The sequence below is a fragment of the Peromyscus eremicus genome, chromosome 16_21 (genome assembly GCF_949786415.1).
Source record: "Peromyscus eremicus chromosome 16_21, PerEre_H2_v1, whole genome shotgun sequence".
Classification (NCBI taxonomy): domain Eukaryota; kingdom Metazoa; phylum Chordata; class Mammalia; order Rodentia; family Cricetidae; genus Peromyscus; species Peromyscus eremicus.
The window spans coordinates 31,818,428-31,829,957 of record NC_081432.1 but is presented as its reverse complement, the minus strand read 5'-3'; the positions used below and the strand labels follow the sequence as shown (position 1 = coordinate 31,829,957).

General features: G+C 39.2%; 1 non-coding gene across 1 annotated transcript; it reads right to left on the bottom strand.

The window, feature by feature from the left end:
* Positions 1-975: 975 nt before the first annotated feature.
* Positions 976-1,082, bottom strand: LOC131894012 (U6 spliceosomal RNA). The gene has a single exon (XR_009374802.1). It is a non-coding gene; the product is annotated as a U6 spliceosomal RNA (small nuclear RNA).
* Positions 1,083-11,530: the final 10,448 nt, after the last annotated feature.

Sequence of the window (11,530 nt, the reverse complement as noted above, 5' to 3'; positions counted from 1 at the left end):
GAGCTAGTGGCCCAAGGAGCAGAAACTACTCCCTCACTGCTTTGTTGACTGTATCACAGCTCTCCACCTGCCTAAGACTCAAGATGGAATGAAGAATCCAGGTCACTGTGCTGGACAGAAAGGACTAGGTCCTTACACAGCTAACACTACAAATATATTAGAGTGAGTGGCAAATTGAATGCCCGAATGGCAGAATTAAGGGTGGGTCATGAAATAACAAACTGTCAGAAAATAACCTACTGTTTTTTTCTGCCTTTTGACCTTCTAAACATTTCACCTTTTCATGTTTTCTCCCGTACTGAAATTCTCCAACTCCTCCATCTAACCAAATGCTACCCAGTCTTCAATAATCAACTAAATTCCCTCTTCATATAGTTTCTAGTAATCTCTGTACTGAAAATGCTGCCTATATGTCAAAATTTAAAACTTCAATATACAATATTATATTTAGTTTATGAAGGTTCCCTGAGTTCTTATTATAATATCTTAAAAGGCTACAAAACTCAGACAACAAAACTCTTGAATATCATCCATGCAACACACTCCTACTGATTCTCAAAGCATCCTTCAAGAAGCTCTGGGAAATTCTGGGATCAATTTAAAGGGCCCTTACAGGGCCTGGTACATCTTAAAATCAATGTGAAGTTAAAATCTCTTCACCAGTTTCGAGCAAATCTTACTTATCACAACAGACCTGCATACACCCACTTTTAACTAATCCAAGTAATAAATACCCTTGCCCAAATATAAAACAATGTCTTTCACTTTATTGACTATTTTTGTTTTGAAAGGCATTAGCATTTTTAAAAGTTACTATATAAGTGAAATGTATCATGGATGTGTTATTATTCTAAGTGAATTAATAATTAAATTTTAAAATATTAGCCTTAATTTTCAGTATTTTAAACGACATGATAGAATCCATATACACAAAAGCTCTTTAGAGTTTTCAGTGTTTATGTTTCGTTTTTTTTTTTTAATACGGAATGTTCCATGAATTTGTGTGTCATCCTTTTGCAGGGGCCATGCGCATCTTCTCTGTATTGTTCCAATTTTAGTATATGTGATGCCCAAGTGAGCGCTTCAGTGGTTTTTAAGAATCAGGGGGAATATGCACAACTTACATTGAGAAGTAGGGTTGAACAGTATTTGTTCTAGTTCACTGTAGCATTGTTTCCCCACTTAGGTGACTGGGGAACCTTCACACACAACCATGACACACTTCTGATGGGCACATTTCTTGTGCCAGACTACTCATATGGAGAAAGTACATGATTTTCTAGATGTCTTGAGACTGACATGCATTGAAAGGGAAGGGAAGTTGTTATAAAAGATAAGCTCAGTCTAGCATGAGGAAATGTGGGCATGGTGAAGTATATTTCTTCTCTCCTCTAGGATCTTTCTGACCATGAGCGCCAAGTCCCTTGTCATGCCCCTGGGTCCACAGCTCTGGCAAGTGTGCACATGCATGTGGAGGACAGGCAAAGGGTGGTCCACACTGTGTTTCTGGTCCTGTTGACACATCTTTAGTAACTAGTGGTTTATCAAAGGTAAGAATGGTGATCCCATGGTGGGGGGGGGGGAGTGTCTAAGAAAAGGAAATTAAAAGAGGATGGGAGAAAAGGTAACTAAAGGAATTATTTTCTTCAGAAAAGAATATAACTCCACAAGGAACCCATAAAAGCTGCTGACCAAAAGCAGGTTGCTTTTGCATGGACTGTTTATTTGCAGTTGTCGTATTGTTCTTTCATAAATGCCTGAACTATCAGAAACATTCACGATCTTTGTCACTAGCCACTTGTTCATAGACAGAGTCATATCTGGACTGCATACTCTAACCTGATTTTCTAAAAGATGCCTGAAAGACATCTATCCATTTCAACTAATTAGATTATCCATTGTACCCATTATCCACACACACTTCACTTGACAGTATAATGCTGTCCCCTCTCTGACTATGTTTATCATAGTTTAAATATTACCTTGACCTTCATTCTCCCAACATATTCATCTCATGTTTTTTTTTGTTTCATTTTCACTTTCCCCAAATACCAGTGTAATAATTTAGAGGGAAATGAATGGAAGACTAAATTCCGATTCTTCAGTTATTTGAACTTGAACATTTTCTCCACCTTTCTGTGTCTCAAGTATTTGATTTGCAAAATTATTTTAATAATACCCAATTTTTTTGTATCTCACAGAAAATGTGAGGGTATAAAAGATTAGAGAGTATATAAAACTATTTTAGATAAAAGGCAATGTACTGGTAAATAGGCCATGTGCATAATGTTATCATTATGAGGCACGACTCAGACATTTCATTCTGACCTCTATTCTGCCAGTTATGCTCTTCAAGTTGTATTTCTTTGTTTGCATAGGTAAAAATCTTCATTCATGTATTCAATACACTTTTAGTTTATTGAAAACAATGAGCCAACAATGTTTAGGGGGTGGGGTAGGGCAGACTATGCACATGAGGATTTTGCAGCTTTCTTAACCATGAGAAGCTGCACATCAATCCTTAAGATCCACAGAAACAGGATAGGCTGTGGACTGCTGAATCCACAACCCACCAGCTTCAGTGGCAGAACCCCATCTAGTATTTGCCGACAATGAGCAATAGGGCTCCCTTCCTCTTAAAAGTCCCCAACGAACTCCCCAGGAGGCTGTGAGAACTTTTTAAAGATCTTTAAATCAATATTGTAAATAGCTCTGATTAATAATATGTAATGTCTCCAGAACCTAATTCTTATGTCAAAGAGCAATGTTTCTTTACTGAACCACATCTGACTATGATATTGCATAATTCAGAAGACCTGTGATGTTGTTCGAATCTTAGATGGTCTTATAATAAGAAACCCAGAGCCAGATATAAGAGTGAAAGCTGAAAGCTCAGAGAAGCAGAAAAGCCAGTCACTAGTTCTTACCTCTTCTAAATCCGTAGCCTAAACAGAGCAAGTTTCTGTTTCCTCGTGCCTTATTTACCTTTCTGTGTCCTGCTATATTACTTCCTGGGATTAAATGTGTGTGTCACCACTGCCTGGTTCTATTTCTCTCATGTAGCCCAGTGTGGCCTTGAACTCACAGAGGTCCAGATGGATCTCTGCTTCTTGGGTGATAGGATTAAAGGTGTGTGCCACCACTGCCTGATCTCTTTGTCTAATTTGGTGGCTAGCTCTGTCCTCTGATCCCCAGGTAAGCTTTATTGGGGTACACAATATATCACCACACTGTGACATCCCCCCTCGTGACTTGAAAGGAGAGGGAAACCCATGGGAGGTGAGCAATAGAATTAACTGACATAGTACCCTAGAATACAGTTTGGACAGTCAGATGGAGGCCAGAGATGTAGCTCAGAAGTGATGCTCTTGCTCTGTGTGCAAGAGGCCCTGAGACTATTCCCTAGCACCACAACAAGCTCCATTCTACTCTGGGTTACCAAGAACTGCTTCTTAGATGAGCTCACATTGTACCTGAGTGGGGAAGAAAAACAAAAGAGGAACAAAGAAGTGTGACAATTGAACTCAAAGTGATAATGCATTTATCATCACAGAGGGTCATGGTAAGAAATGGTATTTTGTATTCAGTAGCAAAAAACAGTGATACTTTCAATATTGAGACCATCTTTGTCATGTTTTGAAGGACTGCACATACAGCACTACTAAATTTTACTCTGTAAACCTTCATAAATCCAATGGAAGATTTAAGGAACAAAGCAATCAGAAAATGCTTTATTTTAAGAAGGAAACTGTGCAAATGTAGAATGAGTTAGAATGAAAAGAATAAGATGAAAGAAAATGAGAATGTATCACAAAAATTTCATGAAAGATAGTAGGGAATGAATATGAGGGGCAGATTTGATAGGAGATTTTCAAGTAGAATTTATCTTTAAAATGTGACCATTGATATAGCATTTATGGAAAGTAAATCAGAGAGTTGTGTCAGGAATGCTCTTTAGTTGACTACTTAAAATTCACACTGAAGAACGGGAATGTAAATCAGATCTGTGACCAAGAAGGTTGGGGGAAAGGCATTGGGTTCCATTTAGGGCATTCAGGCTTGAGGTTTCTGTGGTAAACAGCGTACGGGATGCAATGGTGAGCCGATGACCTTGGAGTAAAGACATTGGAAATGGAGTTCAGAGAGAATTATATCATGACCCTGTAGAATATCAGCTTTAAAATTAGATGGAAAAACGATTACCCTGTGGGATTTTTCAGAGTTCAAAAAGATGAGTTGGAATATTAATTAAAGGTATAATTCCAGGTGGGCAGGGTAGCATGGTCCTCAAACTGTAGCCCACAGAAAGTAAACAAACAAGGATCCAGGGGCCCCAAGGTAGCCTGAGCTACACAGTGAATCTCAATAACCCAAGTGCTAGACACGAAGGTCAGCAGTAAGGTGCTTGCCTTGCGTGACAAAGGCCCTGGGTGTTATCTCTGGCACCATGCCAAAAAAGGAGGTATTATTCTACTGATTTATTCGCTGTTTTAGTAGCCTTTCTCCTCATTTGCTAAGTGTACTAGTTTGTGGTTTTATGACTTGTTTTATATTTAATTGTGTGCATATGCATTTGTGTGGGGGTATGTGGGTGGGTACATGTGTATAGATTCCTTCAGAATTATGAGGCATTGTATCCACTGGAGCTGGAGTTACAGGCAATTCTGAATCACCAGAAAAGGGTGTTGAGAAATGAACTCCAGTCCTCTGCAAAAGCAGTGCATGCTCTTAAGCATCAAGGCTCTTCTCTAGTTCCTACTCTGAGTTGAAAATCGCTTAAAGCATAAATTGTGAAAAGCCATTCTCGGATGTGTGATTCATTCACTTTTGAACATTTTATAATTGAGGATATATCCTTTCAGGAAAAAGTGCATCTCAAAGAACCTCATCACATTATTTCATCCTTGAATAATATACACTAAAGCATCCCAAAAGATGTGCATACCCATCTCTTTTTTTTTAATTACAAAAAGCTATTTTATAAGAAAAAAGATGAAAAGAGATTTTTGACATCTGGTTCCCTACAGCATCTGAGATAGATATCTCTGTGAATGAAGTCCCTGAATTGATTGACTAAGTAATTCAATCTGAAGGAGAAGACAATGCTGCCCTTGAATGTTTCCATTGACATCAAGTAGAAGGTTTTGCTAGGATGGGGCATGGGACTAGCTACCCAGGCCACTTCCTTCCTTTTTCTTCAGTTGGAAGTTTGGGGTTTACCCATCTCTGCTTGAGACCTGTGGTTATTTTGATGTATCCAGTTTGATGCCGTTAGACGGGAAAATGTGCTCTAGAGCCAAATTACACAAGTGTGTGTCCTGGCAGTAACTTTAACGTGCACCTGGGTTTCAAAAAAGGAAAAACAGAAACCCAAGTGCCTTTCTTTCCCTTTTGGGATTCAACCCTAACACCATTTTGTTTAAATTTCATAGTTTCAGTTTCATCAAAGTCAAATGTGTTTATGTGAAATTGCACACCAGATGTTCGTGGCCATGGATGTTGTGGAGTATTTCGTCGCCAATGTGACCCTGTGGATTTCACAATTATGAACCTAAGCCAGGATGTTTATATAAGGTTTCAACCATGGACTATATGGAAATTTGGTAATAAGGGCGCTATGGTCTCAAAGATATATCTACTTTATATATTTTAAATAGCTCATTTTAGGCAATTAGGGCCTGTACAAATTGAAGTTTAAAGAAGTGCAAATGGGTGGTGTGTGTTTATATGATTCTGTTTCTGTAATTCTTATTATCAGTCTGATGTGGCCTGCGAAGTAAGATAAAGGAAAACAAGGTTTACTGAACACTAAACATGATTCTTGTGTAGCTGGATTGTCAACTTCATTGTTTAACAACCACATTTGCACCACCACCATCCCCCGTTTTTAAAACACAGACTGCTGTATCTTCCCACTGAGTTTCTGAATCTAGACCACCATCCCCCGTTTTTAAAACACAGACTGCTGTATCTTCCCACTGAGTTTCTGAATCTAGACCTGGAAGCAGCCTGAGTTCTTAAAATGTCCTATCAAGTTCTAAAACTGCTGTTCTTTGTCCTTTGTGTGGCTGAATAAATATGTGGTCAAATCAAGCCTATTAATGTATCAGTCAATTTATTGTTGCTGTAACAAAATCCCAGAAGCTGGATTGTATGTTATGAAAAGGGGTTTACTTCCTTACAATTGTGAGGTTGACTTTCCAAATAATGTATTGCTGGCTCTGGACTGATCTCTCTGGTTGTCATCACATGACTTAAGTCATCCTGGTAGAAACATGCACAAAGGGGAAAATAACTTGGCAAACTAGGAATATGCACAGACCATGGAAGGGGATATTTTATGTCTTATAGCAACTGATTCTTGAGAGGACTAACAGATCATGTGAGAACTACATAAATATTTCCTGAAGGCAATGACCAAATGCTCTAATTGCACTCCATTAAGTCCCACCTTCAATGTTACCTCACTGTGACCAAGAGTCCAATAGAAGAGCTGTTGGAAGACCAATCACATCTAAACTATAGTACTAACTCTTCATGTGAAATGAACTGAGCAGAGCAGTTGATGCTTCTTGGAAACTTTAGTCCCCATGTGAACAAACATGACAAGTAGAGTGGCCCAGCGGGCCGGACATAGGGATCTAGTGCATCTACAACTTCTTATTCCAGTAGAACTTTCTGGAATGCTACTATAGAGAAAACAGATAGCACAAAAAAAGAATAATCAATAAGCAGCTGTCGTGATGTTCCAAAATGAGTCAACCAGTGTCCTCAGAGAGTGGCCTCTAGATGAGCAACTGCTATGGGACAAACTCAAAATGCAAGTTGTTGTGCTCAACCCTCAGCCACCTGAATGAATTACAGATTCTAAAGCTAGGGGCAGAAAAAAGCTACCAAGCTCAGGATTGATTCTGATTGATGCTTGTTTTGAGAATCTGAGTTTCCATGTGGTTGTACCAACACAGCTATTTGATTACTCAGGAAGACACCAAATATGCAATTTATGAATGCCTGTGCTATCGTTTCACGTTTATTTCTCCAAATATCTATAAATTGCCATTTATATCATTTGAACAAACCCTTTTCTCTTTGACTTGACTCACCATTCTGAACAACTTTAAGTTAGTAACAAATTAGAATCTGAAAAGACAGGTTGTCTTTAGGTAGTTTCTGATGGCTATGATTGAATACCACATACTGGGTAATTTATAAATAATAGAATTTTATGTAGTGTAGGCATTTAATGCTATTCAAACATTCTCCACACATTGACATAGTAAGCGTTGACCACTACTGTACCCTTAACTCAGAGAATCTCCATCTTGGTTCAACATTGTAGCAGAACAATCAACCCTGGCTTAGTCTGTTTTTCATTACTGTGGCAAAATGCTTAAGAAAATGAAACACATAATGAACAGAGGGTTGTTCAGCTGAAGATTCTAGAGGCTAGCAAATAGAAATATCTGGTGAGGATCTCTGGCCACATCATCACATAGCAGTGGGCCTCACATGTGTCTCCTTAGAAAGCCACTGATGCTGTCAGGACACCATCTCCTGAATATATGTGTTTAAAAATTAAATTCTCAGCACACGACCATTAGGAAGACACCTTCAAATCAGGGAAGAGGGAGTGGTTAAAGGAATTACCATTTACCTTAAATGGTTCAAATCTCCATACTAAATGTTCCAAAGTCCGAATGTAATATAAAGTCACCTGAAAATTTTCAAGAATTCTGAAATCTAGAACAAACCACTGTCATATATGAGATGCCCTGCTGTCATGTTTCCTCCAGATGATTTCAATGTATTGCTAAGCCTACGAATAAACATTAACCCTAAATAAGCCATATGTCAGGATGTTAGGTCTGAAACTATGACCTGTATTGCAGGACTTACAGGATGTTGGTGAGAGTCATATGTCTTTCAAAGAACGGTTGTTCTCGCAGTAGACAAAGATAAAACGTTCCACATGCATCACTAGTCCCAAGATACCAGCAAGAGTTTCATAGTGCTGGAAGCAATCCCAGTGCTCAATGGGTACTTTGAAAACAGTGGGTCTTTCTGTCAAATGTGGACATGCAGTGTCTGGAAGGCCATCTGCACAGACATTGTCAAAGGAATTTTTGGAGCAAGCAAGAATTGGGACCAGATGAACCTCTGGTCCTTCCGAGTCTAAGATTCTTGGCTATTTTGCTGTTTGCCACTTTGCTGGCTCAGCAAAGAGAAATAGAAAGTAGGATTGAAACCATCCTGTGGAATCAATTAGGTTTGAAAAAATATTACCCACAGATCTATCTCTATTTTATCTGAATTCTGCTATTTTATATAAACGTCTTTACACATTTCTACACAGAATTTGGAAAATATCCATGATTAATCTTGTCAATATGCTTTCTCGATGTTTAATACTAAAATAGCATGGTAACTCAGGGAAAGCAATAGTAAATTAATATTAAATTTTGTATCACATTACAAGCACTTCTATGCAATCCAGAATCCTACATCCAACTGTTTGTATTCCTCTCTTAACTCAACTGAAAGGCATGGCCAGAATCTAATTTTGATAGCTCTGATCCATTGTTGCTTACACCTATGCCTCTTCCAGATCCACACCACAAGCTGAACATCCACAGAAGCTCCTTGGACCTTACTCTGATCTGCTGACCCCAGTTGGGCTTGACTGTGCATCTTGCCTTAGAGATCAGAACCCTGGAAAACAAACGACTGTGCCACTTCTCAGATCAGATGAGTGAAGAATTGTGTGTTTCTGATCACTTCCTCAGGAGTCCCTTTTTCTTGTGAGGAAGGGTGGTCTCCATTTAGTGCCAATCCGTTCAGCCTAGGCCAGAGATACAGCCCGTGGAGGAGAAACGCCTATGCTCATCTCAGCCCTGCGGTATTCACCGTGTAAGCCATTGATGTTTTATGCTTGGTTGGTTGGTTTGTTTTGTACAAGATCATTCTTGTTTTTACACTGGTTTCTTGGGCTAGTCTTCCTTTCTGGTTTTCTTTTATCTTTATGTGAATCTATGCATGTAATGACATTTAGAAAATAGGAATGGCTGTATTCTCAAAATGGGCTGAACTGCTATTTATTTGCTTCTCCTTTCTACCACTTCTCTTTCTCCACTTTCACCCCAACTTCCTTGGTGCATGATGTAAGAAATCTCTGCTATTGATTCACTTCAGCCACACCCGGGGGAATCTTCAATATCATCATATCTCATAGTCAAGCAGGCTTTTGCCACAAGGGACCAGCACTGAAGAACTGTTCTCAGTACCTGCTGCTTCATTTTTCAGTGTGGTCCTTGAGATTGTTAGTTATCTTCAGTTACATTTAATTAGAACAGGATCCCCTATGTCATTGTGGCTCCTCCATCACTGATTTGCTGGAGAAATGAGACCAACTGTCCTATAAAAATCTTGGTGGTGACTGACAGACTGACCTAGGTGTACTCCATGATGACAACTGAACCCTAATGTGGAACTGGGGAGCTGTTTGACTTAATTTCTAGTGTTTATGATCAAGAGGAAGAGTTATGGCTTGTACTGTGCCACTTAACCCATAAGACGTCTGACTAACTCATGTCCAGTAGAGATAAGGTGTCTAATTTATTTATTTTATAAATATATAATAATGTTTTATGTCAAACTTATTCATAGATGTATATGTGAATATATTCTTTCCTCTTTTTACATAAAAAGTGACAGATGGCATAGTATATACACTTTAAAATGTCTTGCATCTTAAATTAAAATATGCCCAACAAACAACTCCATATCTGTACATGAAAATTACTTTTCTGTGTGTTAAAACTACATTCTAATGTTCTCAGCCATCCTCTATTGATGGGTATTTGATTGCATATTTTTGTATTATGTTCATTCATTTTATTTCTGAAGATGCACCCTGGGGATGGAATTCTGAAAGCAGGACTGCTCAATCCAACATCATGTGTCTATGTAACGCTCAAGTTCGTCAGGGCTATCCATTTTGCATCTTCTCCAGTAATGTAACAGGCACAAGAGTTCTCTTCAGCATCATTAGCCAAGTGGATCATCCAGCGTGTCCATGTCAGGGTGGTCATGTTTTTGTCATTGGAGACCAAGTTAAGTATGCATCCAGTGTTCGAGGATAATGCATATTAATTTTTCTTTGAACCACTTTTTTGTCTATACTTACTTCCTTATTAATTTTAAAAGCTTCTTAATAGATTAGGGATATCAGTCATCCCTTTATTTACCATATTTTACCATCTGACTTTGAATTTTGCAAAGGGCATGCAAAATGTGTTGTGACTGTTCCTAAATGGGGTTGTTCTTCAGGGCTCCTGCTTTGCAGGCTTTATCAAATTGTGTGCCACTCTGAGTCTTTCCTATAATCACTTCATCATTTAAATCACACAGTTTCATTGTTTTTCTCTCTCCTGATGTACTTTGGGGAATGAATAACTTGTCTCATGTCTTTGGTAAAACTGCTTGTATTTCCTGCCTGCCTCTAAGCTGCCTTGCCATAGGCCAAAACAGCTTTACTTACCAACCAATCAGAGCAACACACCTTCACAACATACAGAAAAACATCTCACAGCAGCATTTAAATCAAACAAGTATAAAGAGAACCATGTGCCAGAGGAGAGATGGAGAATGAGGGGAACTAAGGGGATCCGGCTAGACAGGAGGAAGCATACTTTTGCAGGTGCAGCAAATATGAAATGCAGATCACTAGCCTACAGCGGAGGAGTTGCAAGCATCTCAGAAAGAAAATACTTGAGCAGCAGGTGGAATTACATCATGGTAATGATGGGGAGAGATATTGACCCAGAATACAATGATAAGGCAGTGAGATTTCAGCCAACTGAAAGAATGACCACCGAAGCAAACAGAGTCTGAGGCATGTACGTGTATCAGCATCCCTAACTTTACCCAGGATCTTTCCTTTGCAGCAACTAGTGCTGACCTGCAATACCTGACCTGAGATACCACGATGTGCCTGAAGAAGAGCTGGGTTCATTGTTTCCTGGTGGACTCTGCTGGGAAACAGGAGAACATTATCTTTATGATAGCCAACCCTTGAAAAACAGAATGCAGACACGTCTAAAGAAGGTCTGTAGCAGCACTGAGATGGTTTCAATAGTGGAAGCAGTGGGAAACCATCATGCAGTAAGAGGGACCTGCAGAATGCAAGGGTCTATGCTAAAGGCCAAATTCATTCAATGACGTCTGTGTACTACTTGCTGACTCGGTGATTCTTGGTTGACAACTAAAGGTCAAGGCGTCTAATCCAATTGGTGCTGCTCTGTTATACACCCAGATAGAGGAGCTTCCCTTCGCCAGTGTTTGAAACCCACAAGGAAGCATCCCGTCAGCAAATCTCCTGCGCCTGTGCCCTTCCCTCCCACCTTTGCCGCCTGCCTGCCATTTGGATGCTTTTTTTTTTTTTCTTCCTTGGTTGCTTCTTCTCTCTCTTTCTTTTTCTTTTTAAACGTACACACTCTCCTTGTAGGGGTAGCTGGGACACTCTTATTACTGT